We start from the raw sequence: 22,929 nt of genomic DNA on the forward strand, positions 1-22,929 counted from the left end.
GAGGGCAGGCCTAGAGCAACCAGGCGAGCCCTTGAAGTGGATGTGAAAGTCTTCTGGAGGGCTACTAGCCAACGGGCAAGCAACCGCAAAGACGCCTTTGCAGGAACAGTTTAACAACAGCCCACGGTCACTCGGGATGGGGTAGGCCGCTGAAATTCAGTACCAGACCTGCTCAGGACTTGGACAACAAATGGTCCAAAGCACAACTTTGTTGGACGTAGTTTAGGGCTTGCACTCAAAATCAGTGCACGGTTCCCTGGTATTGCCGTTCCTCGTCACTCGTGGGGTCCAGATGCCACAGCTTCGCTGGGGACTCAAAATGGCCAACGAGAGGTCAGGAAATCTGCTTCAGGGGGAGCGGTAAAGTTTGCAACCGTAGTTCAGTAGTTTTGGTGCCTGCCAAGCAGGGGAGTCACTCCTTGACTCCAAGGGAGATCCTTCGGTCTTCTAAAGATAGTAGAAAGTTGAAGGGCCAGGATTCTTCTTCGTAGAGCGTCGTCCAGGTGTAATCTAAATTGCATTGGCAATGTGTGGTATCCTATAGTGAAAAGATGGGAGGGACTAGCTCTATGGCCACTCCTCTAGGAGGGCCAGGGTAGTGGGTGGTTACACCCACTTCCCTTTGTCCAGTTTCGCGCCAGGACAGGGGCAAGCAGCCCCTGAACCGGTTTGAGCTGGCATATGCACAGAGGAGCCTACTGCTCCCCCAATGCAGGACTTCAAAGCACTCTAAGAGTGCACCCACCCAGCTCCAATACACTAAATCCTGTCTGGGAGGTGGTGACACCTCCCTGTGACAGGAAACCCTTTGTTGGGCTCCCTCCACTGCGAGTTTCGGTCAGCAGCAGGAGGGCAGCCCGGTGTCTGTGCTGGTGGCATCCATTTTGTGATGCCAGGGCCTTAGAAGATTTCTACCGGTTAGTACAGTGTGTACATGTCGTCCCCTCTAGAAGGGTGGGATCCTACTCCCACACCAGTTACTGGTGTGGGGGTAGGATTCCAAGTTGTTTGACACCAAACACGACATGTTTTGATGCAGTCATTCCAAAGTTAGCATTTACCGCGAGGTTATAATGCACTTAAGAGTATATGGTTTAACCGCATCCACAAACAGCAGCAGAGAATAGACTCTGCCAGCTGCAGAGGGGTCCTGCTCAGGCAGAAGCACCCCCTCACATAGTAAACCACGCACCCTGCCCTTGGGATTGATAGGGCCTACCATAGGGGTGACTGATAGGTTTATATGTGTGTGTATAGTGGGATATAGGAACCTATACCTCAGTGAGGAGTGCTAACACTACCTCACACAGGCTGCAGTAGCAGGCCTGTGGTGTCTGATTGTGAGTGCTTCCCAGGGGTGGCATAATACATGCTGCAGCCCCTGGTAGGCCTGTGAAGCACCAATGCCCTAGGTACCTAAGGTACCATATACTAGGGGCTCATAAGGTACCACAGTATCCAATCACTAGTGCATCTAATATGCACACCAATCATTTAAGGGAGTAAGCAGATAGGCCGGGGTCCTGGATAGCAGGATCCCAGCCAGACTAGTCAAAAACCATTCAAACACCAGGAAAAAAGTGGGGGCAACCATATAGTCAGATTCCACCTTCCTACAACACCTCAGTTCCCTTTGTGCATGGCTTTCTAGAGGAAATATACAAAGCCCAGCAGTCACCCAGCCCAATCTGAACAGAGACACGTGGCAGGCAAAGACGCCAACGTATGTAAATGCAAACTTTCCAAAAGTGGCATTTTCTAAACTGTCATTTAAAATCCAACTTCACCATAAGTTGTGATTTTAAATTGTGAATCCAGTGACACCAAACTTGAAAAGTCTATTTCTTCACAATTGTGAATTACGCTTATAAGATGTAATAAGGTAATCCCAGTGTTATTCTTTGGAAGAGATAGGCCTAGCAGTAGTGAAAAAACAAAATTGGGAGTTTTCACTACCAATATATCTAAAATGTAAAAGTCCATGCCCTGCCTTTGAAGTAAATTGCACCCTGCCCTGTGGGTTATACAGGGCCTACCTTAGGGGTGACTTATATGTATAAAAAGGGAAGATTTAAGTCTGATGAGGTTTTCTTGCCAGGTCAAAATGGCAGTTTAACTGCACACACAGACTCTGCAGTGGTAGGCCTGAGACATGGTTAAGGGGATGCCTAAGTGAAGGGTCCAATCAGTGCCTCAGGCCCACTAGTAGCATTTAAATTACAGGCACTGGGCTCATGCAGTGCACATTACCATGGACTAATAAGTAAATTAAATATGCTAAGTGACTGTACTGGATAGGCTGAGAGCTCTGTCTGGAAATAATTTTGGATCTTCAAAACTTTCTTAGAGAATCTGGAAGCTGTAAGGCAAATTGCACTGACTTTTTCAACATCTATAAGAATTTAGGCTCAGGGGAACATTTTGGCGTAGTGAGAGGAGCATTGTAAACATTACAAACCTCACCCTATACAGAGTTATGGGAAACTCCATCTACAATAACCCCCGACCCAATGGTCTGTCCACCACATGACTGGCGGGTCATATTGGCAGTCGATTTGCTGTATTGGGAACGGTACAACCACCTCTCATTTTCTTTGCCACTGTCCCATGGGCAATACATGTATAAAAAAGCTGTGCACCCACATACAGGGAGAAAACTCTGAGAGCATCTGGATGTTTGTTTTTGTATTCAGAGAAAGTAAAGTTTTGCTTTAAAAGTGTGTTTTCACAGCAAAATAGAAGCCCAAACAAGCACTCACAATTATGGACTATTGATTTAATATGAAAAGCACTTTGCAAAAGTAGGTGCAACTTTTTGTAAAAAATGGTCTGGATACTTTTTTTTAAAATGTGAATTTTTTAAAAGTATTTTTCGAAGAGTTAATTGGGGCAATCTAAATATTTCAGGCTATATGCACCCTTCTTTTTATATAAAAATGATGCTTATCACACATCACAATTTCACCCTATTAAACTTGATTTTTATTTCAAATATATTTATAAATGTATCAGGGAAACCACATATTTAACTTCTATGACCAATAGTATTATATATTTTGCTCTTGTTTGACTCTACTTATCTGTACTATTCCTTGTGAAAATAAATGTACTGAAAAAATAGAAATAAATATTTGAATCAAGTTAATACGATAAGGACTCCACAAAAAATGTTATCAAGGGTGATAATGATAAGCTAAAACATTGATTGTCAACTCAACAGGTAGCTTGGAAGCAAGCAAAGGTTTGTCACGGTGTCATGGTATACCAACCAATGCTGTGAACTTACCAGGGATCTGTGAAGCGGACATTAATGAATTTTATATTTCCAAACTTACAATTCTTTTGTTTGAACTTCCACATTAAAATTAGGGGTGGGCAATACATTTTGCTCCATGGGCTTAGTTCTCACAGTTTTGCCTACTCCGTGGTATGCTTGTAACACACAGTCCTGGCAAAACACATTCAACCACTGCATTGCAGTGTTTTTTCTTGAGCCCATCTCACTAATGGTAAGTTGTTGTGTGAAAACTGGCGTGCCCTAGCATGATTTTTGGGCACTAGGATGTCACCAGGCAGTATTTTCTCAATGCAGGCGCTTGCCGGCAGTGGTGACCTTTTACGGTGAGAAACCTGCCGCTCGAGTAGAAAATCTACTCGAGTGGCAGCATAGAGGCAGCACCCTCTGGTGTTATGTGGTGCATTTCACACTGATTTTGCAGTGTGGCACAAGCCCTTGGTGCTACAAATCAATGCAATGTGCCATTTTTCCCCAATTGCGGAACGCACAGAGTATTCATGTAACTCTGCTGTTAGAAATGGGGCTTCTGGTTGTCAGAGTATGCACCCTGTACAATCAGGAACCACCACTCTAGTCAGCGTAAGCTAGATACAAAATTAAAGCCTGTGCTCCCCCTCTGATAGCTTGGCACAGAGTAGTCAGGCTTTTCTAAAGAGGCAATGTGTAAAGTATTAGTGCAACACACGCACCAAATAACACACAAAAAAACACAAAAATACTCTACATAGAGTTAGAAAAACAAGACCAAAATAACAAACATCCAATAACTGGAGTTATGAATTTTTAATGATTAAATCAAATCATAGTGCTTAGAGTCATAAAGCGCCAGCTGGGGACATCTGGTCATGCTAGACTGGGGGTAATGAAATGAAATGAAAAGGAGACTTATAGATCGCAAAACATCCACCCAAAGGTATCATGGCACTAGCTCAGCACAAAACAGACAAGACCAGTAGAGACAGCCTCAAAGATTAAAAAGTCACGTCTTTAATGCCTTCCTAAATGGCAACAAGTGAGTTTCTTCCTTAAGCCGCATCGGAAGTGTGTTCCAAAGTCTGGTCGTACTGACCGGAAAGCTTCTTCCCCCCAGGCGCACTTTTTAAACCTGGGAAGTACCAAGTTGTGAAAGCGTGCTGAGCGGAGCTGGCGGGCAGGAACATAAGGCTGCAAATTCTTTAAAAAAAAAATGTTGGCCCAGTATTGTAAGTGGCTTTGAACACAATGCAGAGAGCTTCAACTCTATCCGCCTTTTCACTGGTAACCGGTGAAGCTTTTTGAGCGCCATAGAGGCCGATTTATGTTTTGGGATATTCAACAATTGACGCGCTGCAGCATTTTGCACAATCTGCAACTTATTGAGGCAATTTTTGCAGAGGTTCATAAAGAGCCTGTTACAATAGTCGGCTCTGGATAAAACAAGTGCCAAAACCACTAATTTCCTCAAGTCAACTGGAATTAATGGAAGAAACCTTCTTAATATTTTTAAAGTATAGAAGGCGACGGAAGTGACCTGATTAACATGGCCTTCAAAGGAGAGCATAGAGTCAAACGTAACATCCACGTTTTTGACATTGTTTTTTGGATTGGGAAGCGACCAAACTCTGAGGGCCATAGAGCGAGGGCCCAGAAGTTAGTATGGATGCCAAAAAGTAAGACTTCCGTCTTACTAGCATTCAGCTTCAGACAATTAGCGGACATCCAGTCCCCCACCTGGCAAAGCCAGGTGAGGAACTGTGTTGATGTTTCGTCTGGAGAGCCTGTCACTGAAACCACAATCTGGGTATCACCTGCATACAAAATAGCAGAGAAACCCAAGGCTCTAATTAGCCTTGCCAGTGGGGCAACATAGATATTAAAAAGGGTAGGGCTCAAAGACGAGCCCTGTGGTACTCTACATGGCAGTGTGAAATTCAACCCAATGGAAAATATAGTTCCCAGGCAAGCATATACAACTAATAGTTCAAATTAATAAGCACAGAAATAGTAGAGCAGACAAATAATGTAGTTCACAATTTTAATTAAAAAAGGGGGAGAAGATAAAAACATCACATATAGTGAAATGATAATATACAGTAAAATTAAAATTTACAATAATACAGTTCAATGATATCAATTACATGTAGTGGCAGAACATAAAATATCTTCACGACGCGCGTTTCGGCACAGAGTGCCTTCGTCAGGAGTAGCCACAACAGATTTATGTGGGTAACAAAGGTGGATCAATGACATGTGTATATGGGGACAATATCGACCAGGGGTATGATTTCTTCCTGTTAGGTGTATGGATCCTTTATTCTTTGTTTATTCGATGATTCTTAGTAAGGAAGGGGATGTTTTTATTTGATTTCAACCTCGTGGGTCTGAAAAATGATGTTCCTAAGTCATACTGTAATGCTTCTTCCAAAGGTATAGTTAGCGAGAGGGAATAAAACTTGTGACTCTCAATATGTCAGTTGATATTCTGATAAATGCTTGAGTACGGCAGAGCGTGTAGATAGTAGGTGTACAAATACGATGATGTCGGAACTTTAGAGACACGCATATAATTATGCAGGATAGGTCTCGCTAATCGGATAATCAAAATCTCGATTAAAAAGTTGCTTCCGCTCGTCAAAGTGTGGTATGATGCGATCCCAGTGTGAAATTCAACGACTTGTACTCAGCAAGAGCCACAAAATGTTCCCTACCTGACAAGATTAATTTTAGTAGAGCAAGCGCTTTTCCTTTAATACCAGTCCCCTCCAGGACTTGCAATAGTTTCTGGTGATTAAGCGTATCAAATGCCGCAGAGAGGTCAAGCAGCACAAGTGCTGCATTGCCTCCTGCATCAACGGTCTGCCTAATCATTTCAGAAGCTGACATCAATGCCAGTTCAGTACTGTGTTGCTTTCTAAAACCAAACTGGGAAGTGTCTAGACAGGCATGCTTTTCCATATAATTAGAAATAACACTATTCATGGCTTTCTCCACCATCTTTGCGGGCAAGGGGAGTCTGGAAATTGGTTGATAATTATCAGGGTCCGCTCCATCCAGAATGGCTTTCTTTAAAAGGGGGAGAACAGGCGACAATTTCCAGTTAGCCGGAAAAATCCCGGAGAGAAACATTTGAATGAAGATAGAAGTCAAATGTGAGGCAAAAAACCTCTGGCAGGAGATGAAAGATTTTGGGTGGACATGGATCTAGTTGGCGACCCAGATTTGGTGGACATCAAGAGATTAATGACCTCCTCCGTTGTTAGTAAAGGAAAGGAAAGAAGTTTATGAGGGTCACTACTATCAGCGGATAACGGAGAGATTTCCATTTCCACTGTGACAGCACCAGGTGTCCCTAAAGATAGCGGTCTACCTGGAGCAGCACTCCGTAAGAACCCGCTATAGACTGCTTTCACTTTGTCTTCAAAGAACGTGGCCAGGGAGTTACAGAATGTTTGGTTTAATGGTAAGATGGTCACCTCAGGGCATTTGGCTAGATTTTTCACCATGGAAAAGAGTTGCTTTGATGAGTTTTTAGCGGTTATTATGGATGTGGTAAAATAGGAAGCTTTCTCCTAGTATACTAACTTTTTATAATCAAGTAGGGCTTGTTTATAGACCAACTTGTTGTTAGTATCGTTGGAAAGTCTCAACTTCCTTTCCAAACGGCAACACTTTTGTCTTTCCAGTCTAAGTTGCTCTGGAAACCATGGTTCAGAGTGCCTTGATCTGTGTCAAATGGAGGATTTGACCAGAAGCACCTGGTCTATTGAGCTCCTTAGCCAGACCTCAAAAGTGGCAGCTGTCTCACACGGGTTCTCCAAGAAAACCATGGGGCTCTGAGACAGGGAGGTGCTAAGATCCTCAATAACAAGCCTGTTCCAGGGTTGAACCCTTTTCAGATGTTTGTGTTTCCGAATCCCTAACTGAGGGTTTTAAACAAGGAGTGAGAAAATTACTGCTTTATGGTCTGATCATACAAGCGGGAGTGAAGGAAGACAATCCAAGGACAGGCTGACCACGATGGAGAGCAGGTCGGCTACAGGACTCACACAGGTCTCACTGAAAAAGTACCTTGGATGGAGGAAGCGTTGAAGACTTGATGCGGGAAGCAGAGGAGGCAAGGCGTCGTCGTCGATCCCATGGATGGAGGCAATGTGTTGGTTCCGATTTGTACAGTCGATAAATGCTTCATTGGCAAACCCCTTTACGATGCAGGCAATGTATTATTGTTGAGCCATGCAGTTCATCGTTGTTGAACTGCTCAGTCCATCAAAGCGATGTCGTCAAGTGACAGCCGCATCAGCAACGAAGGATGATGCATCAGGTCCAATCGGGGCAAAGTCATCAATGCGTCGATTTTGATGGATCAGCACAGCGGAACCACATTTCAAGGGCTCAGGACTGGATAGGCACCTTTGGCAGTGCATTGTCTAGGTGCTGTTGCAGGGTTGAAAAAAATCTTTGATGGCCTAGAGACATCAGAACGGAGGGCAAACCAGCAAGCCCTTGGAGTCACTCTGATTTCAAGTGAGACAGGTCCACTCCTTTTCCTCAGGAGGCCAGAGATCAGCAGAAAGCAAGGCAGCACAGCAAAGCAGAAAAGTAGTTGTTCCAGAGCAGCAGTCAAGCAGAGTGGCAAACCTTGTAGCGCAGCAGTCTTTACTCCTGGCAGAGTTCTTCATAGGTTCAAAAGTGTACTATCTTAGTAGGGTCAGAACCCCAGTACATATACCCAGTTGTGCCTTTGAAGTGGGGAGACATCAAATAATGATCTTTGAAGTGCACACCGGCCCTTTCTTCCCAGCTTTGACTTCAGACTTTCAGTAGGGGGTAATCCAACCTTTTTGTGAGAATCAGGACACTGCCTATTCAGTTGTAAGTGTTAGCTGCCCCCTCTCTTCCTGCCCAGGAAGAACTATCAGAATGCAGTTGAGTTCTCTGTCACACCTACCGTTCAAGTGTTTGTGGCTTTCTAAAAGGAATGCACGAAGTGTAGCAGTCACCCATCCCAGATGTGTATTGGAGATAGGCTGTAGGCACACATAGCAGTAAGAGGAGAGAAAAGCCCACTTTCTCAAAGTGGCATTTCTAAAATAGTAATATTAAATCCAACTTTAACATTAAAGAGGATTCATCATTAACATTCCAAGCATATGAAACATGGTGTAGCTACTTCTTTCTAATCAGAAATTATAGGTTAAAAGTGTTTTAAGGGATTCACACAGAACCAGATGAATGGAGGCCGACAAACGAAAGACTGCAACTGTGAGAGCAGCCATAGCCCAAAATTTGGGCTCCCCAGTAACGGTGACCATACAAGTACTGAACGAACTGACTAGCACTGGGCGTTGATTCACTTCAAATACATGGGCACCTCTTCCACCTAGGGGAAACCTTCCCCTAGGAGGAAACAAGCCCTGAGTAGGAGGACACAAGCCTCTCTTAAATTGAACAGATGGCAATACCACCTGCAGTATGCGATCATCTTTGAAGTAGTATCTACTGACAATCACAGATACATATCCCCACCATCATAAAGCCTTGAGGAAGAATTTCAATAAAGCACACGGTCCACTTAGAAGGTCGAAATGCATCAGCGTAGATAAGGATTTGAGAGCACATGGTGTCCATATGAGGATAATAAATGTCCGTGGGTCTAATTGAGACGTTTTTTCACCCTCCAACTCTATGAACACGTAAATTAGTTTGTGCAATACCCTGATATCTGAAGGGTCACACATTGGAGGATAACAATATAGACCCCACATGAAAGGAATGCAGTAGTGCAAAAATAAATTCCACTACATATGGGACACTTGGAATTAGTAGTTGTTTTCCTTCAATTATTATGACATGTGAACGTTTGACACTTATGAATGTCTTTTCCTTGTTTTTGTCAAACAATGTAAGAAAATGTACTTGTATTTATATATGTATAGAATAGTTATGTCATTTATGTGAGAGTTTAAGTACATTCATGTGGTCTTAAGTTACTATTTACATTTATGTAATTTATGTACTTTTTTTGTTTTGTGTTAAATAATATAAGACTGGGGAAGGAGAAATCCACAAAAAAAAGTATTTTTATGTTCTTGAGTTTATATTTTCCTTTATAGGGGAAAGGATGTGATCGAACGGCTAGGGCGGTTCACTTCAAATCTTGGGAACTCAGTTCGAGTCTCGGCAATGACGCTTAACACCCTGTGATTCTGGGAAAATCCCTTTATCTCCCTGTGCCTAACAAAAACAAATGTGTCCTTGTGTAACGCAACTGGTGCTAAAGTAAAGCGCTGTGATACCTGATACCTTCGGGACAAGTTTGCACTATATAAAACTCTGGAAAACAAAAAATATGGTAAGCATTCAATGCCTTCTCTGGAATGTGGGCGTTGTTTTGTTGGTGTTTATGTGCTATGTCAACTTTTGTGGTATAACTGTGAGAGGATATGTATGAATGACCAGTGAAATAAGATTTCCAATGTATGTTGGCATTGGTAGGCCCAAAATGAGCACACAGGCTTAGGAATTTATTGATGAATCTATGGTGTAAGGGGTCTTCTGCAAGCCGGGGTGGATTCCGCATTGCCACGCTATGCAGAACTCCACAAAATGAAAAACCCACTCTGCAGCTCTTTTTGGAGTTCCGCTAGCAGGCGGAGTTACATACTGTTAGATTTGGGGGTCTCTAGTTGGCAGAGGTAGGTACCTTGGACCAAATAGGGGCCCTTGCGTCTAGTCAGGGTAAGGGGGGTACACTCCTAAAATAACCCCTGCTCACCCCCTTGGTAGCTTGGCACGAGCAGACAGGCTTATTTCAGAGGCAGTGTGTAAAGCATTTGTGAACATATACAGTAACCCAGTGACAACACTGCAGATGGACATCACACAAGTTGTATATTAAAAATAAGTATCTTTTATATAGACTTAACACAAGACCACAAACGACAAAAATCCACAATACTGGACTTAAAATGGTAGAATTAACTTAGTTCTCTTTTGATGGTAAATGCGACGCTTTGAGTTCAATGTACTTTTGGATGCGTAACGCTATACAACAAAAGTGTTGCAGGGAAGGTGATGCGTCGGTTCCTGACACGCAGGAACGATGATGCGTTGGTTTCTTACTGCGCTTCCGCGGCGATTCGGCCCAGAACGCAGTGATGCGATGAAGATATGGTGCAATGAAACAATGATGGCGTCTTCTTCTGGATGCGACACGATGCGTGCACGCCCGATGGCCATGCGGCGACTCAACGATTCTTGTGAGTCGTGACAGGCCCTGCAACACGTTTCTCCGGTGATGCGCGATGCTTCGTTGATGCGATGCGACAGCTGCAGCAGCGACACCCTTCTTCAGTGATGCGACGACAGTGGCTGTGGCAGCGACACGCTTCTCCGGTGATGCGAGACGCTTCGGCGATACGACAGCTGCAGCGGCGACACCCTTCTTCAGTGATGCAACAACAGGGGCTGTGGTGGCGACACACTTCTCCGGTGATGCGAGACGCTTCAGCGATGCGACAGCTGCAGCGGCGACAACCTTCTTCAGTGATGAGATGACAGCGGCTGCGGCGGCGACACGCTTCTTCTTCGTGAGTTGCGCTTCCAGCTCCTTGCGACACGCAGTCCCTCAGAAAGCCCAACACAACTGCAGACACTTCCAAAGAACTCTTGGGGAACTGGTGGTTGAAGTCTGTTGTCCCTGAGACTTCAGCAGGAGGCAAGCTCTTTCTGAAGCCCTTGGAGATCCTTCACAAGTTGAATGAAGTACACACAAAGTTCCTTTCTCCTCTCTTTGGCAGTCAGGCAACCACTGCAGGCCAATCTCTCAAGCTTAGGGATAGTCTCTCCTCAGTCTCTCTGGTTCCTCTCCTCATCAAAGGTTTCTTCTTGTTTCCCAAAAGTGATCTAAAGTTCTGGGATTTGGGTCCCCGCTTTTATACTCATTTTCCCTTTGTTCTCTGGATGCAGAGAGACCTTTGCCTAGTCCAAACCAGTTCTAGTCAGTCCTGGAGCACTTTGTTGACAAGACTTCTTCTTTCCTTTCACAGTGCAGGCCAGGGACATTAGACGCACCACAGGAGGTGGAGCCAGCATTGTGGAGGGAAGGCACAGCCCTATTCAGGTCCCAGGTGCAACTCCTCCTACCCATCTACATGCAGATCTCTCTATTCAGCCCTGTGCTGACTCACCCTGTCTCCTGGAATCCCCCAGCCCCTGTCACTCAAACTCCAGACAAGGAAGACACAAACTAGCAGAGGCAGGCCTGGATGGTTAGACAAGAAAAGACCTACTTTCTAAAAGTGGTATTTTCAAACACTGAATGTTAAAACCAACTTCACTAAAAGATGCATTTTATCATTCTGAGTTCAGGCATACTAAACTCGAATTTCTACCTAATTCCCTGAGTCAGTTAGGATTATAAAATGTAATAATCAAACTGCCCATTCTGGCCTATGGGGAACAGGGAGCCTTGCAATAGTGAAAAACGAAAATGGCTGTAATTCACTATTAGGACATGCCACACACACACACATGTCCTACCTTATACTTAAAATGCACCCTGCCCTTGGGCCTACCATAGGGATGTCTGATATGAAGAAAAGGGAAGGTTTAGGGACTGGCAAGTGGGTGCATTTGCCCAGTCAGCATGGCAGTACCCGACTGCACACAGGCCCTGCAATGGCAGACCTGAGACACACTTTTACAGGCTGCTTCTGTGGGTGGCAAAACCAGTGCTGCAAGCCCACCAGCGCTGCAAGCCCACCAGCAGTGTTTGATTTACAAGCCCTGGGCACAAGCAGTGCACTTTAGTAGGGTCTGACAAGTAAACCAAACCAGCCAAACATGGAATCCCTAAACCATACATCTATTTACCATAGGTAACACTTGCACTGTGGCACTGGACAGCAGTGGCACAGTGCCCAAAGCATCTATAACCATCAAAAACACATGAGGCAACAGCAAAAAATGGAAGGGAGACCCACACCAAGGTACCAGGTCCAACACATAGCATGCACTTGGCAAGGGTTAAAAGCTGAGGGGAAGACGCTAGCCCATTCCAGATCTGGAGGAGGCAGCTATAGGCTTGGGAATGGGATCTTCTTCACCTTTTCTTCCATTGACGATATGAGAGGGTCCTGCAGGACTCAGGCTCCAACAGTGCCAGCAACAGGAGGAGGCTCGGTCATATGTCTGGAATCTGCCCGCCAGCAGCAGTCACTTTTTCTTATCGCCGCTGCTCCTGAACCTTCCTCCTGAGTCCTGCCCCGGAGGTGACATGAGTCACATGACCTGGTGGGACCGGAAGTAGCTGTCTTCTGCCAGCGCCCGGTTTCCTTGACAATGGCGAGAACCCACTAAGCCAGCATCTACGAGATCGAGCGGGCGAGCTTGACCAGAATAGTGGGTGGTGGTGGATGCTGGTAAAAAAATCTCTGCTACTTGGCGGAGTCGGACTTTTGCCAAAACTCTGCGCCATTAATGGAGGCGTGGAATGGTAAATCCCTGCTAACTCTGTCCATGGAGCGAAGTTTGATGCTCACCCATAGTCTTCTGTGTAAAGCTATAGTTTAATTGATCCTGCTCGTTACTACCTCAATAAGATCGCTCCCCATTATTATTCACACTTTTTAAAAGTGGCTTTTCTAAAATAGTAATGTTAAGTCTAACTTTACCATTAATGAGGATTTATGATTAACATTCCAAACATAGGAAAGGTGATGTAGCTCCTTCTTTCTATTCAGGAATTACAGGCTAGAAGTGTATAAAGGGATTCCAAATGTTAACCTATGAGAGGAGTAGGCTTCACAATAGTGAAAACTTAATTGGGGTGGTTGTCACTAAAAGCACATGCAAAACTTAACATTACATGTCCTACCTTTTACTTACATAGCACCCTCCCCTATGGTCTACCTTGGGCCTACCTTAGAGGTCACCTTTTTGTACTAAAATGGTCATTTAAGGCTTGGCAAGAAGTTTTAAATACCAAGTCAAAGTGGCAGTTAACTGCACACACAGGCCCTGCAAAGGCAGGCTTGAGACAGGTTTGAAAGGCTACTTGTGTGGGTGGCAAACTCAGTACTACAGGACCACTAGTAGTATTTGGGTTTAGAGGCCCTGGGTATATGGTATACCACTTTACTAGGGACTTATAAGTTAACTAAATAGACACCAATGTTACCATGTTTAGGGGAGAAGCACATGCTCTTTAACACTGGTCAGCAGTGTTGAAGTGCTCAGAGTCCTGAGGCCAACAAAAAGAATCAGCAAAAGAGGAGGTATGCAAGCAAAAGATTTGGGGGAAGACCACCCTAAGGAGGACAGGTCTCACATCCGCAGAATTCCACTGAGTGAAACTTGGTGAGTTCCCCCCCCCCGTAATTAAAATGGTTGATTATTAATTGACGTCTGCCATTTTTCTGAAACATTTATTTTCCTAATGAGCTTTTCTTACAATTTTCTAGGTCTGGAATTAACAGTGCAAAAAAGAAAATCAGTTAAACTACCAGTTAAAAAACCCAGATGAGTCTGTAGCAGGCACACTAAGGCACACTCTAAGCAATATGAACTGTCACAAAGCAGTGCAAAAAAGTAGCAAAGAATCAGTTATGCTACCAGTTAAAATAACCATGATGAGTCTGTAGCAAACACTTTAAGGATCATGATAAGCAATATAAACTGTCACAAAGCAATGCAAAAAGTAGCAACAAGTGAAATATTATGCACACAAATAATTTTGTGCCGACAGTTAATCCTCATGCAGCATCCAAGCCTCTTTGTGCCAACCCCATGTAAATAAATTTGAAATGATGCATGAAATGGTGCATGTCTGAAGGGTGCCTGCACAAAAACCACATGTTCCAGTATAAAGCCATGACTACTAAAGTAACGTGGTCTTGCTTGACCCTAATCCTAATGCCCAAAGTTACTAGGAGCAAAGAAGTTGTCAAGCATTATAGTACCTGCTATACCAATGTGTAACATGTGCTTCCCACTAAAATGCACATCTTATGTCTCCGACCACTAAGCGGCAGTCTACATGTAGGAATTAGTTCTGGTGGGAGTACATTCAGTACAAAGTCCTGAAAGGATTCTTCTGGCTCGTCTATACATCATAGCTCAAGGCTCGACATCCCCCAGAACAGCCAGATGTTACATGAGTGCTGACAGTGGCATCATTGGTAGGCAAATCTAGTTAAATCTGGTGCTGTGCTCAAAAAACATATTGTTTACATCAAAGTGCCAAGTGCTTATAGGCATTATATGGGTAAAAGTTCATCAGGGTTAATGAAGCGTCAAAGTGCCATGGGAAATCATTTGACCGTCCGATTAAAACCTATACCTATAAATTTAATCAGGATAAACAAAAGCTGCATTTATCCAAGCCCAAAAATAGCCATACAAAGTGCCAGGTGCTTGTAAAAATTATATACATGAAAATCATAAATCATAAAAAATTCTTAGGTCAAAGTGCAATACATAGAAATTCATTAGAGTTAAGCAATGCATCAGGGTGCCATTTGAAAATCATTCAACAAGGCAGTTAAAGCCAATTCATGTTTAGTTCATCAGGATAAAAATAAAGCTGCAATTATCCTAGTCCAAGATCTTGCTTGTAAACATAATGGGCCCGATTCACAGAACTAACTTAAGACAAAATCCTAAACTTACTACCATTTTGGTATTCACAGAAGGCACTTACTCATTTTGGTATTCACAGAAGGCACTTACTCATTTCGGTATTCACAGAAGTTAGGAGTCCTAAAGTTAGGACTCCTAAATGCCTTCTGTGAATACCGAAAGTCTTAAAATTAGTATTTTTCTCAGTTTAGGAGTCCTAAAGTTAGGAGTCCTAACTTTACTACTCATAAACTGAGAAAAATCCTAATTTTAAGACTTTGGGTATTCACAGAAGGCATTTAGGAGTCCTAAAGTTAGGAGTCCTAACTATACTACTCCTAAACTGAAAAAAATCCTAATTTTAAGACTTTCGGTATTCACAGAAGGCCTTTAGGAGTCCTAAAGTTAGGACTCCTAACTTCTGTGAATACCGAAATGAGCAAGTGCCTTCTGTGAATACCAAAATGAGTAAGTGCCTTCTGTGAATACCAAAATGGCAGTAAGTTTAGGATTTTGTCTTAAGTTAGTTCTGTGAATCGGGCCCTATGTACATTGGGAAAGAAGCAAATGGCTAGTGCTTATTGTAAAGATACTCACATTCTTTCTCCTATGGTCAAAAACGTTATCAACTGACAAGCCAATCTAATTGAGGCACCTGATAAGCATAATATGAGAGCCTGGCAGGCAGATCTCACCCCAGCATTGAAAAACAATGGTTTTAACAGTATATAAGTTTGAGCAGACGCATTCAATATGTGATAGAGTTTCTTGTGGAAGCCCATTCAGTCTACAGTCTCTAGATGCCCATTGGTGGATCCATTTTGCAGTACCATCGTTAGTGGGATATCAGCCCAGTCCAAATTGTAAAAATATATCCCTCATATGTGATGGAAAATTGGAGCTCAAATAACACTGAATTTCCAGTGTCGCGACATGCCTCTTTGCAGCTAAAGCTTCCTTATCAGCAATTAACAAATTAACAATTCTTTATGTTAAAAAATATTTAAAACAGGGTTTATTCTTATCTTGGAACTCTGACTGTACATCAAAGCATTGGTAGCACTCAGACAGGTAACATCTCCAGGCCCCAGCATATTCAGAATGGTTAATTTTGTGCCAGCAATTATTTGTTAAGGAACCAACTTCTGGTAAATACAAAAAATGCATACATTTCAAGAATGAGCCCTGGCTCACTAGAGCTTGTCTTCGGAGTCCAAATTTCAGATGCATTTAAGCATGTCCAATAGCTTTTGGAATTTTAAAAACAGACTTGCAGGCCCTGGTTATCAATAGGTCCAATAGTTTAGCATCCTTTCCCTTAATGATAGGAGTACTATCGGAAATAGTCAGGAGCAACTTGGCTCTGATAATTCATACAATTGGAATTTTGGAGAATCTCGTCATGACGTAAAAGCGAATATTAAAGACGGTGTTTTTGCTCTTAGAACATTAACATGGCGTTTAAACTAGACTTTCATATCAAATAGGTTGCTCACATATTTATATGACTTTACCAATTCAATTGGCCGTCTTCTTTCTTGCGAGGTTCGAGTTTTAGTAGTCGATAAACTTATTGCCATTCAGTTCCAAGCGATTTGCTGTAATATAGTAATCAAAAGCAGCGATCTATCATTGTAATCCTGTCTGAGTTTGGCCAAGTAATATCACATCATCTGCAGACTGAAGATATTTCAGATGACAATTGGCAAGTTTAGGAGAGTGACCATTAATGGCTTCTATGTGCTGAAACAAATCTGACTTATAAAGCTTATTAAGACACGATGACAATACACAGCCTTGTTTAAGGCTGTTACGTGTTTTAATTCTCTGAGACAGAGTGGAGCCATCAACCTCTTTAACTTGTACCCATGTATTTGAGTACAACAGTATGATGGCTTCCAACAAATTCCCAACCAGTGAGTTTTTTCCATAGTATAGCTCGTATAACCTATTAAATCTATAAAACAGATATAAACATTTTGTTTTTTTAAAACAGCTTGATCCCCTAACAGGGTGAGGGTCTTTAAATTAGTAATAGTAGATCGGCCTCTTCGAAATCCCGTTTGGTTCATTGGAATTCGCTCCGGTGCTGTTGCTCATTCTTCCAAGTCAACTAGTAAATGGTAAGCAAAAACCTTCACCTCAACATCAGTTAAAGCAATTAACTGATAGTTTGAAGGGTTATCTTCTGAGCCACTTTTGTGCATTGGTTGCAGAATGCTTACTTGCCACGACTCCAAAATGATATTCATTACTAGAACCTCACTGTACAAGGGAGTCAGGACTTCTGCTCACAGATCAGGATTGGTTCAAAATATAGCATTAGGAAGACCATTTGATCTGGGGGCTCCACTTGATATGATCCGGCAAAGGAAAGTGGTAACTTCTTTATGGCTCAGAGGTTCAGACCCATATATAAATGAAGATGGACTATTGCAATTCCCGGTCATTTCAGATGTCATTTTATTCTTTACAAAGTGATAATTCCTTATTGGGCCAATTGGGTTGGCAGTGTTAGGGCTATTCAGATTAGTGATGAACTCCACCCAAATATTCTCTGTAATGTTGACATTATAGGCCCTATTACCTCCATTTTCCAATTCATTGATTTCTCCCTAAAAAGGTTTAGCATTATCAGACTTGGTGGCCCTTAGTACCCTGATCCAGAGCACCTCTTGGTACTGGATCTTTGCCTTCCAGACTTCTTTTCTATATGACCTCGCCTTTTCTTTAAGGGAGCGTAGATTGACCAGTGGCGTTGCCTGAAGGCAACCCTTGAGGCCCCATTATGAGTCTTTTTTATGTCGAACAACTGTATCAGTCAAAGCTGGTGGGGGGCTGCCTTTGATTTATTTTTTGCAGTAAATGTCTCCACCAGTGTTGTGGAAACAATTTTCCACGTATCCACCATACTTTTGCTACTTGACGTGCACAGACTGCTAATGTTAATGCAATGTCACCAGGTCACCAATAGTGAGTGAGGGTTATGATCACTTTCAGCTCTTGGAATGACCTTACAGTCAGCAATTGGTGGGCTCAATCCTTCTGTTACAAGATTTTAGTCAATGATTGAACCATATTTCTAGTTTTTGAATGTTGGTACATCTCTTGATTTAGCTGGAAATAACTAATTGGCCAATATTAGCCCTAGCTGCTGGAAGTTATCTCAACAAAACTAGGCTGCCCCTTTACCTGACCTGTCTGATAATCTGGGCGAAACAAAATGTATATTATATTCATTGTAACTGATCAATGGTGAATATATTGCTCTTTCCACGTTTCCTGAAACATTACGATTTCAAAGGATTGTAAAAGGGATATTGTATCTAGATCAGACAACAATCGAGTGAGACCATGAACATTCCAAGAACAGAGTCTAATTTGCTTATTTTCTTTGTTGATATTATGCAGACCTCAGTCCCCACAACCAGATGCTGCACAAGTGAGAGTGGCGGGAAGCCAAGTCCAATCTTCTAATGTTACTTTATTTTTTGTGAATAATTTGCAGGTTAACTCCTGATGAAGAATTAGTGATTGTAACACCTGTGGCATTTACTGGATTGTTAAGAGGACCAATCACTCCTCGATGAAGGGGAGGTAATTTCTTGGTGGTTGCATAACTTGTATTATGTTAAACATCCTTTGGTTTTGGAATTACCAATTCCAGCATGGAAGGATAATTTAAGGGGGAAGATTTCTTAACCTCAATGACCCATTCTATAAAATATGAGCCGCAGGCAATTTCGTTGTTAGACCAAATAGTAATAGTAGATTCATGTACAGAGTTTGGTTAGACCTGTTTAAATTCTACAGATAGAAGATTTCTTGATGCGATGAAGGACAGTTCAGGGATAGAAGATGCAAAGCTTTAATAGTCTTCCCTGGTTCAAAAAGTCATGCATGCCTCTGGATTCAAACAAGGGGTAAAATATAATTTCCTTATCATATGGGGGTGGGTTTTTCTGCATAGGCTCGGCGGAGGTCACAAAACAAGGCTCCCTACTTGGGTGTAGCCCACCCGCTACTAGACTATCCTGGGATCCTTTGGTCGAAACATTCATTAAATTATCTGTAGGATTAATTCCATTATTCAACCTGCACCCAGAGGTATGATAATAATAGCATTGGGATCAATGTGCTGTGCATTCGCAGTCTCAATATCCACAGCTAATACATTAGGGATTTGTAATTGGCAGACCTCTTTAGTACTCTGTTACCTGTAAGTCACTATTTCGGAGTTCTGTTAACTGAGGACCTGAGTGAGAGTTGAGCTGGTTTCAATGGCTATGCTCCAGGGTGACCACCCCTGTACCCATTTATAGTGGCTCTAGCTGTTGTTTGGGCTGTCCGCTCAATCTAAAAATAGAAAAACAATCCTTAGGCTTCTTTTAAATCACATTTTCGGGTGTCTTCCTGTATTTGTTCCAGGCCTTGCATATCCTTTTGCTAGCCCTTTTTGTTAGAGGTGGCTGTGAGCAGAACCATTGTGGAGATCTGAAGTATTTAAAACTTGGATACGATCACTGTCAAAAAAATCTGACCCCAAGGTTTGTTCAGGCTTCTCAGTTGATTTTTGTCTGCAACATGCTAATACATCAACTAATTTATTTTGAGCATATTCAACAGCATCAGGTTAGGATTTTTGGAGCATTGGGTTTCCATTGTCACAGCCCTCCACTATTCCCAGGCAGGTGCTTGGTAAGGTTGGTGTAGGTAACTCAGACCTTGGTTGCGCAGCCAGTTTTTGTTACCTCATCAACTAAGGAAACTACAATAATTGGAAGTTCTGGGCCATTATCTAATATACTTGCACAAGTGCAATTTATTAGTTGATCATTTACATCTGATTGAGCTCTTACAACCATACTAGTTAAATTGTGAAGTTTAGTATCTATCCAGCAACATATAAGGCAAATGTATTTAATAACTCCACCTGGATGTTTAATGTGTCAGAATGGAACTTTAAAGCAGACGATATAGCTTCCATTGTACCTAATAAATATCCCCAATCTCCTGCATGAGAAGAGCATTGGTATTTGGGGAATTTGACTTCTTCAGGGTTAGGTACATCATATTTACCCAAAAAGGAAAGATCAGCAGAATTTAGTGAATTATCCATTTGATCTGCCTTTGTAGGGCATTGGTCTGGTGCTATAACGTTATTGAAATATATTTTTTGTAGAATTAATGTTGGTTTTAAATCAAATTGTTTGCAACTTACTATAGGTACTGGACTGAAGGGGTCCATTTCAGTTTTCTTATTTGTATAATCAATAGGCTCATCTAAGCTTGAGGTTCGATGTTGCTTAACTTTGGTGGTAATATCGTAAGCTTCAGCTTGTTAGTTGCCTTTCTATTTTGTTGACTATCATCCAAACATATAACTGACCTATTATTTCCTAAATACCGAGATGATGTTTTGGTGTTGTCAGATTCTTATGATACATTTGAATTGGTTCAGTATCATCCAGACAGTTTACCGAATTGTCACTATTATTGAGACTGAGGTGGAGTTTCGATCTGTCCTGGACAGCACAAACTACCATAGTTGGACGAGTTTGTTGGATGGGTGCCACTGTTGGTACTAAAGCTGTATAAGAGGAAGGCAAAACACAACACTCTTTACTGTCATTACAAGTGCTTCAACATCCTTATTCTGAACAACCATTGGCGGTTTGAGCATTTGCTATAAATAAACTGTGTTAAGCGGTTGCCCAACACAGCAGCATGGAAGGACAAGCCATCACAATTAGCAGATGATGGGCACAGATCTACTGAAGATGATTCAGCTGTAGATAAATGTTCCTCACAATGAACGTTATCCAATCGTTGAAAATAATCCATTATGTAGGACTGTGAAAACTGAGTGGCACTACTGTTATACTTTTTGGCTGGCTGAAAAGAGGCACCTGGACCAACATCCAGCATGGGCATTGGAGCAAAAATAACTTGAGGATCTTGACGGTCTCGTTCTTTATCAGCTGGTGCATTACCTTGATCTTTTTTCATGATTTTGCATTATTTCTGTAACTGTAATGTCCCACGTAGGCTCCCAGATCTCATGTTACTTAGCGACTTGAGTGACACAACATTGTATTATCAAAAGAGGTCTACAAACACCTGGATCTCATACAGAACAACGATGAACCGTGTGGAATAAAAGTGGGCAGGGGAGCACATAGGGGCTTGAAAACCGAACCTGGGCCTTGCCAGACCATCTTCGCTACCCCTCTTTGACCTTAGTGCAATGGTCACTAACACTGTAGCCACGCCAACCTGGTTCAGATCTTGTGTCCAAGGCCTTTAGCACTAAAGTTATGTCGAAATAGATGATTTAATCCACCTAGCTTGTCTGACACCTTGACCCCACCAGAGGCCCTACAAACAATGGTTTAGATGCAAAGAAAATGTCATCAACAATACTGAGCCAGCACCGCCTCCTTTCGTGGCACCATGCACGGATCAGGGAAGACACTAGCACACCGGCGGGTGATGGGCAGTGATAGGGCACCCATAGGGCTTGAAGCAGTTTGTCTGCTGGGGAATTTGGCTTAAAAAATATTATGATTTAATTGGCTTAAGACTTTTTGCTTTTATCTTTGCTGCACAAGTGCCGCCAGCCTGTACACACCTTATGCCACTAGTTACGTCACAGGGGACATGAGCACACCAGGCAGTCAATGTAGGCAGGTATTACTCATAAAGTATAAAATGATTGTTGTTGTTGCTAAAGTTTAATTTAAGTTACAGGGAGGCGGTAATGCAGAGGCAGTGGCAAGCATAAGGGCACACCGGCCACTCGGCATGGTGCAAGCTGCATCGGTGTATTGATGACCGATTCCACAGCCCCTAATGCTTGCCCATACGTGGTCACTATATTGTCCAAATTAGCTTCACTGTGGACCGAGAAGCCAAACTCGAACTGCTCCTCTGCCTCCTATTCATCAATGCTCTGTCAATGCTACAATACACTTGAAGGAGAGAGAGCATGGTGGAGGAGGGTGGAGGAAGGAATGGCAATGGGGCGGTGGTGATGGTATGCAGCCCACAAGCACAGCATGGCTGCAAGGCCGGGAGCTGGCACCCACAGAGGTTACCTCGAAGCCACAACACAGTTCGGCTATCCTCGGCTGTATCTCTGCTGGCGCTGTCTGAGACCTCACCGCTGCGACTGTACCCTACTCCTCGCTTGATGGATTGACCTCCAAAGGCCATACCCAACTGCTTCCGGATCCGCAATGCCGATACATAGAGAAATACGATTAAATTCACGGGTGATAACTATGCTGTATTACTAACTTCACCTTCATGCATTACTAGTAAGACTTGATTGGAAACCTTAAACTAAATATGCAAGGTTGAATGGATAATCGAATTAGGAAACTCATGTTCCCAAAACGTTTTTTAAAGAAAGAGAAAGAATAGAAGAAGTGAAAGGCAGAAAGATAAATAAAAAATCCAAGTGGATGCCAACTGGAAGAAGAAACAAGTATACATGACTCTATAGCAAGCTCTTGCAGGTAATTGATAAATTAGACATTTAAATACCTCAAAATCCTCAATTAAAGCATAGCTTTATATTCATTTTAAATGAGTCCTTTTGTAATAGATGTAACCATCATAAACCCATTAAATGCATAGGATAGTAGTTCCTTATTTACACATTCAAATTCAACTTAGCATGGGTTTATTGAAATGACTGTAGAGGATGCTATGAAGTGCTTGAACCCACGACCAGAACACACCATTATCGAACGTGCAATTTTCTTTTATTTGCAGGAGAAAAATATTCGAATGTACATTGTGAGGAAAAACATGCAAATTGCCTTTCTGCAGAATTCATTACATCAAAATATTTTGTTCACAGAAAAACCTATAAAATATGGGCCCTATTCACTAAAGTAATCTGAGACAAAATCCTAACTTTACGACTTTCGATACTACTACTACTGAACTGAGACAAAATCCTAACTTTACGACTTTCGGTATTCACAAAAGGCATTTCGTAGTAGTAAAGTTAGGATTCCTAATTC

This window comes from Triturus cristatus, chromosome 11, assembly GCF_964204655.1.
Source record: "Triturus cristatus chromosome 11, aTriCri1.1, whole genome shotgun sequence".
Taxonomy (NCBI): domain Eukaryota; kingdom Metazoa; phylum Chordata; class Amphibia; order Caudata; family Salamandridae; genus Triturus; species Triturus cristatus.